We start from the raw sequence: 7,854 nt of genomic DNA on the forward strand, positions 1-7,854 counted from the left end.
GTATATTTTGTTGTTATCGAAAGTCTCTTTTATAAAGGTTTATTGAACAAGGGCTACTTTTGTGAAGAATTTGTGTTGTTGGACTACAACTCACTTTCTTTATAATTACTGAGAAACATGTTATACTCGGTTATATTTTGGGATGTATTTGACTTGATTATTGACCTACTGTTTATATTGATGGTCTGAGTGAGAGAGAGAGAGAGAGAGAGAGAGAGAGAGAGAGAGAGTTCATAACTCACCATCTAATCTCACACACTCTCCACATCTTCTCTCTATCAATTAGGGTTTCGCTGCTTATGGTTTCTTGTCTCGTTTGAGTCTGCAAGATCTTCATGTTCTTATAGTCTTAGGTTGAGTGTAGGATAGACTGAGTGATTGTAGTGTGGTTGATTTGTATTGAGTGTTGAGAGTTTTTATAGTGAATTTTGTTTTATAAGTTCGTTAAAACCAATTGGGTCTTATTTCAATAAAAGAAGAACGGTTGATGTAGGATTTTAGCAGATGTTTTTTGATCTTTCAATTTTTTATTTCAAAGTCTTGGTAGCTTGACCTTTACCTCCAAACAAATATAAAGCATTAACATAATCTGCTTAAGCCAAAAGATCTTTCATCTTCGTTTATCAATTAGAAAAAATTATTCTTACAGTCTAAAATCGGAAATTCAAATTTGATTATAGTCATAGATAATCAAATTTGTAGTAAGGGGTAAAAAACGAATTTTAAGGTGAAAAATTAACCATTTTGTAAGTGTTGGAAATCTTTATTTATGAGGATCGGAAGAAAATCAATTTTGTATGAGATGAAAATTTTATTTGTAATTAAAAAGAAAATCAATTTATAATACGTAAAATTGATTAAAGTGTTTTAGAAAAGAAATTGATTTATGTTATTACGCTTAAAAAAACGATAATGGGCTAAAAGACAAACCCACAAGGTGGTTGTAATGTGGAAAAAAAATAAGATTTTAATTAGTGGCTTTATAAAAGAACGTATGTGAGGCTGAAATATAGCTTTAAGAAGAACGATTATGTGAGACGTTTATTTGCTCCAAAAAGAGAGGTGAGCTCATTTTGATCGATAGCTTTATGAAGATCGATAAAGGAGTCGTTAAAGTCGCCAAGAAATGAACTTCTACACTTATAAAAACAAAAATGATCCAAGTATAGCCGGATAGGTATATTTCAGATCTTTGAACTCTCTTATACTACTTGATTTTAAATAATCAACCACAAAGAACAAGCACCCGAACACCAATACTTGAAGTGGAAACCTGAGCAAAAAAAACCACTATGAGGAGTGTAAGTTCCGAGCGCCCAACTTGCCAAGGAGAGACTGTAATTGTTGCGTCCCTAAGCCTTTGGTGAGAACAACAATTTGTTGTTTAGTGTCGAAAGAACGTGGAACAATTTATTTGGTGTCAATGCGCTCACGAACAAAAAAAATCCATCTCCACATGTTTTATCCGTTCGTGGAAAATAGGATTGGTAGTTGTATGACAAGCAACTTGATTGTAACAGAAAAGAGGCGTAGGGTCGGCAATGTTTTCATCTAACTCTTTCAGTAGCCATCTAATCCATAAAACTTCAATAATTGTTGGCGCCATGGATCGGTATTCAGCTTCAGCTAAAGACCGGGAAACCACATACTGCTTCTTCTTTTTTCCAAGAGATAGGTTCACCTCCAAATAATAGCACGTAGCTTGTTCTAGATCGCCGAGTAAGAGGACACCCTAACCAATCATAGTCACAATATGCCAAGAGATCATTACCACCTTCTCGTGGAAGAAGGACTCATTGACCTGGAGTAGCTTTTAGGTACCAAACCATTCAGACAATTGCAATCAGATGAGATTGTCGTGGATCTGCAACAAATTGACTTAATATATTCACCTCGTAGGCTACATATGGTCTAGTTTCCTGCAGATAGAGTAACCTTCCAACAATTCTCTTATATTGACTAGCATCAACCTTCGGCTCATTCTCACCCTTGTCTAGTTTTAGGTTTTGTTTAATGGGAAATAAACTAGGCCGATACCCTTGCATACCATAATCATCAAGAATATCACGGGTGTACTTCCGTTAACTCAACACTAAGCCTTTTGGAACACGAGTAACCTCTATTCCAAGGAAATATTTGAGATGTCCAAGGTCCTTTATGCTGAATCGTTTGTCAAATTCTTCTTTCGTTTCTTGTAATTTGTTGGTGTCATTCCCCACGATGATGACATCATCAACGTAAATGAGAGCTGCTATAAAGACATTTTCCTGTCGTAATATAAACAATGAATAATTTGCCTTCAACTGTTTAAACTATAGCTCGAGAAGGGCATTGGTAAATTCTTTATACCAGTTTCGAGAAGCTTGTTTCAAGCCATACGATGACTTTCTGAGCCTACATACTTTCGTTTCTACATCTTTAGAAAATCCTTGAGGGGTCTTTATGGTGGGTTTAAGCCAAAACAACATCCTATGTGCTCAAACAAACCCTAATGTTTGGATCTAGGTTTCTCTATTGTACATGCAATTCATCCAAGGATCAAGAACCCTAATATAGCATACAATAATGATATTAACATATGAATTAGGTTTTAGATCATACTTTGATTGTTATGTAGGAATACCAATCTCAATTCCTCCTTGTAATTGGATTCTGAAAGCTTAGTGTCATAAATGTCACACCTCTAATGGCTCACAAAACACCAAGAGCAAGAGGATGAAGAAGAAGAAGAGGAGAGACACCAAAAAAGTCTAGAAACCCTAAGAAAACTCTTAGCCGCGTTTTTGGTGCCCCAGGGGTCCTTAAATAGGGATGAGCAAAAACCGAACCGCAAACCAAAAAAACCGAAAAAACCTCATAAACCGAAACCGAAAAACCGAAACTGAAATGAAAACCGATGGTGCGGTTTTTAGTTTTGCAAAAACCGAAAATACTCGGTGCGGTGCGGTTTCTAGTCTCGCAAAAACCGCAAAAAACCGAACCGAACCGCACCGCATATATATATATATATATATATATATGTATGTATATATATATATATATATATATATATATATATATATATATATATATATATATATTAAGTGTTGATATTTGTAAGAACCAAGAACTTATGACAATTAAAATTTCTATAAATATAAATATCTATCTTATCTATCGGATGATGATGGTATATTTTTAAGCATACATTCAGTGATATTTACAATAACAAATAATGTTTATTTTTTAACATTTAAATATGAAGAGTACTACTTAAGATAGTATCATTTTTATGAATACATTAATATTATTGCATTTACATGTGAAACAAATATTATATTAAATTTGTATTATGTTCAAGCATTAGAAACATGTTAGATGAGTGGTTATGTAATTTGATTTCAAACCAAGAGGTGGTGGTATCGGTTCATCTCCAAAAAATGATTAGCACTCCTCACCTGAGTCAAAGTAACTCGTCGATTTACTTGAGTTTTAGTAAAAAGGCGAAATCAAAACCAAAAAAAACTAACAAAAAACCGCAAAACAAAACTGAACCGCATAAAAACCGAACGGTGCGGTTTCTAAATTTCAAAAAACCGAAATTGCGGTTTTCGATTCGGTTTTGGCCAAAAACCGCACCGAACCGCACCATGCTCACCCTATTAAATAGTGAGGCTATTAGGGTTATCTAACAAGGTAACCCTAATTTGACTGCTTAGGCCCTAAGCAGCCCATGGACTCCCTCCTTAGAGACCTTGGACGATTTCTAATGGGTTTCCTCGTAGAATTCGTCCACTCCTCTAATATGGAGTCCATTAGCCCAATATTCAACTATCACACATTTGATAGTTCTAGTCCCCTAAGTTTAATTAATATCTTTTAGCCACAAAATTAATTCTTAATTAATTATTGACTAATATTAATTAAACAATATGATTTCTCCTTTAATATATTATTCTCATAATATATTAATAAATCATAATTAATCCTCTCTCTCCATAATTCATCCTATCAATTTGCTTTGGTGAAGGCAACCCAAAAGGACCATGCACCATCGGGTCAAGTGCATACCAAAATAGCTATGGACTTAGACACTAATCCAACACTTTATGTACACTTCTTTGTCCAAGTCACCATGCAAGACAACATTGTTAATGTCTAGTTGTTGTATGGACCAATTTCTTTTAACAGCGACAACAAGCAAAGTACAAATAGTGACACGTTTAGCAATTGGAGCGAAGGTATCATGATAATCCACGCCCTCCATTTGCGTGAAACCTTTGGCAACCAGACGAGCTTTGAATCTCTCTACTTCTCCATTTGTTTTGTATTTTATTTTGTATACCCATTTTAAATCGATAGCACGTTTTCCTTCTAGTAAGTCTTCAATGGTCCAAGTATTGTTTTCTTCAAGTGCCTTAACCTCTCTTTTCAAGGCATCTTTCCATCTATCATCTGACTACTTGATGGAAATATTTTGGCTCATCGATAGAATCAATGGTAGCTAAGAAAAATTTGTGAGTGTTAGAGAAATTATCGTAAGAAACATAGTTGTTTAAGGGGTATACCGTGGAAGAGCTTTGAATTGGCGGGGCGCGTGTGGGGTCGATCAAATGGGGCAGCTGAACAATATAATCTTGTAAGTGACGTGGCTGTTTTTTGGTTCGTTGAGGTCATGAATGTTCAAAAGTTTGGTCGTTATCACCACGACTGGTAGAGTTATGCTCATTTTCCACCTCGTGCATGTGTTGAGCCTCGTTGTCATGCGAAAAATCAGGATCGTCACTTCACGGAGTGTGTTGATTTTCTACTGAGTCTAACTTATGATCTTCATCACTGGGAACCTCATAAGGCACGATTTCATCGAAAGAATCACATCGACTGCCTCGCTTTCAGTTTCGGTAAAAGGGAATTTTGTTTCATCAAATCTCACGTCTCTAGATACCGCCATCCTTCTCTTTTCAATGTCATATATGTTATAACCCTTTATACCTGTTGGATAGCCCAAGAAAATGCCCAGTCTCCCCCTCATTTCAAACTTGTCACCTTTGGTTTCTGTGTTTCTCTAGTAAGCTAGACAACCGAAAACCTTCATGAAGTTGTAGTCGGGGTTTTGACCAAAAACGATTTCATATGGGTTTTGTTTCCAATCACACGTGATGGTAGTCGATTAATGATATAGGTGGCAGTCAAGACACACTCACCCCAAAAGCATTTTGGAAGGTTTGCTTGAAACCTTAAGGCTCATGTCGTCTCAAGGAGGTGTCGATGATTCCGCTCAATGACTCCGTTTTGTTGAGGCGTATGTGGACAGGAGCTCTCAAGTTTGATCCCCTCTTCATTATAAAACTTCAGCATGTCATTCGAGGTAAACTCACCGCCATTGTCGAACCTGATCTTCTTAACATTTTTGTCAAATTAATTATTTATCATTCTGTGAAAATTCATTAGGTGTTGACTAGCTTCATGTTTAAACTTCAACAGAAAAACCCAAACAGCTCAACTGAAATCGTCAACTATAGTAAAAAAATAACTTACCCCAAATGTGACAATGCAATAACTGAAAACAACCAATAGTTTTAGTTTCATTGTTCGAAAAGGGAAGCCTTGTGTTGTTTGGCTATAGAACAAGACTCAAATTGTTTATTAAAAGAAAAAGCACTAAGAGACTCAATTTTGGTAAGCTTTTCGTTTGAAGCGTGACCTAGCCTTTTGTACCAAATGTCGCCCGTCGTCATCATTAACTTTCTAGATGATTCAAGGATTCCCATTTGGTACAGACCCCTATTGGATTCACCCGCACCAATCAAGCTCTTCGTATACAACTTCTGCATTACACAATTAAAAGTCAAGAAAAATGTTACAACACATTGAAGATCTTTACATATTCAACTTACTGACAGGAGATTGCAAGTAAATTTAGGTATTTGAAGGACACCATTGATTTAGTACCACCAGGTAAAGAACAACTTTCTTTTCCCTCAACTGTGATAACATCACCAATAGGTATAAGGATAGGATTTTCAAAATGAGTTTTGGTTATGTTATCAAGAATGCCATCTTCGTGGGTAATGTGCTCGTTTGATCCCGAGTCCACAATCCAATCATTGTCAACACCCTTTTTACCAGTCATGTAAGCTGTCGGTTTGATCTCGTCCTTATTCGTACCTTCCCTCTCTTCAAATGCTTCAGGAAAGTCTTGTATTGGTCGGCGCCCAGGCCTGGAACAGGACTCAATTCCGTGTTGACACAGGAAGCTTTTGGCTTTGATTCCGTTAACTTTTTTTTCCCGGCCACCACTCGAGATAACGCATCCTTTTAAAACAACCCTCCTTGGAGTGGCCGTCTTTTCCATAGAAAGTACAGTTTTGAACGATCTCTCATTTCTTCGCATTGGTGGGCCCTGTTTTGTCACGTCTCTGATTTGGAGTGCTTTCACGTCGGACTGGCATGGTGGTCTTGAAGGCCGCTGCCTCCACAAAAGGTTTCTTGTCACTATAAATAGCTCTTTGCCGCTCGTCCTCCGCAACAAGGTGGTAAGCATTCCCCAGGTTAGGAATCGGATTGGTAGCCAAAATCTGGGTCCTAATGACGAAGAATTATTTATCAAGACCCATGAGGAATTCATATAACTTTTTTGTCTCTCAGTTGGCTTAGGTTTTTGGTGATGTCACACTTGCATCCACTACAAGTGCAGCGGGGTAAGGGCAACATAGCTTGCATCTCGTCCCATATGGCTCAGAGCTTGGTGTAGTATGTTGGCATAGACACCCCATTCTAGTGGGTAGATGCCAATGGTTGCTTGAGTTCGTAGGCACAAGGAGCACTCTCCTTTCCGAATCGTTCTTGAAGGTCCGCCCAAATTTCTGAAGCGGCATTAGCCTAGTTTACGCTTCCTCTGATGTCTCTTTCCATTGTCGTGGTGAGCCAGCCCTTCACCATAGCATCACAACATATCGACAAGATGTAGTCGACATGTGTCTTTTCGGGGTTTTCGATGGTGCCATCAACGAAGCCTACCTTGTTTTTGGAAAAGAGAAACTTCATCATCTATTGCGACCAATCTGCATCATTGTTGTCGGTGAAATTGTCGTTGACGTGAATCTGTTTCAGGTAATCGGATGCATGGATGTAGAACGGTGAGTTCGGATCCGATGCATCATTCTTCTTATTTGAGGACTCTGTGCCGCCAGTCATGTTTGTCAGCTATTGAGACTTTTAGGGTTTGGATGTAGCCCGCTCTAATACCATGACAAAATCGATAATCAGAGAAGTGTTTTCTAGGTTTCATTCATATTATAAAACATAATACACGGAGGCTATATATAATAGCAAAAAAGATAAATTAGGAAACAATAAACCATAAAGATAAAAGATATGCACGGAAGAAATAAAAGGAATGTAATCAATTCCCAACAGTAGCGGAACGATTTGGGGACCCATATCTTACAACACAAAGAAACCGAGGTATGATATAGTAAGCATTCGGAGATTCACAAATTATTGTGTGTTTGAAGTTTTAGTAGATCGTGGTATGTTATATATAGTAACCATCCATAGATCCACGAATTATTGTGAGTTTGATGCTTTAGTAGATTGTGGTTTGAATTCGGTATATAGCCCTTTGATATCAAGAAATCGAACCTAGTTTTGTTTGAGCATTCCTGATGGAAGGACCATGCTATTGTGCAGTCCTATTTTACACATATAGCGTGAAGCTGCGTATATGTGTACGCAATTTAATTATAGGCTGAATTTTGAATGAATCGTATTGAAGTGACAGTTGGGTGTTGACGGGGTAACTGAATTTGATAATAAAGACTAAAGATCTCTAGACATGAAAGGGTGGGATGATAAGAGAAAATGTGGATGCGG

This window comes from Lactuca sativa, chromosome 3, assembly GCF_002870075.4.
Source record: "Lactuca sativa cultivar Salinas chromosome 3, Lsat_Salinas_v11, whole genome shotgun sequence".
Classification (NCBI taxonomy): Eukaryota; Viridiplantae; Streptophyta; class Magnoliopsida; order Asterales; family Asteraceae; genus Lactuca; species Lactuca sativa.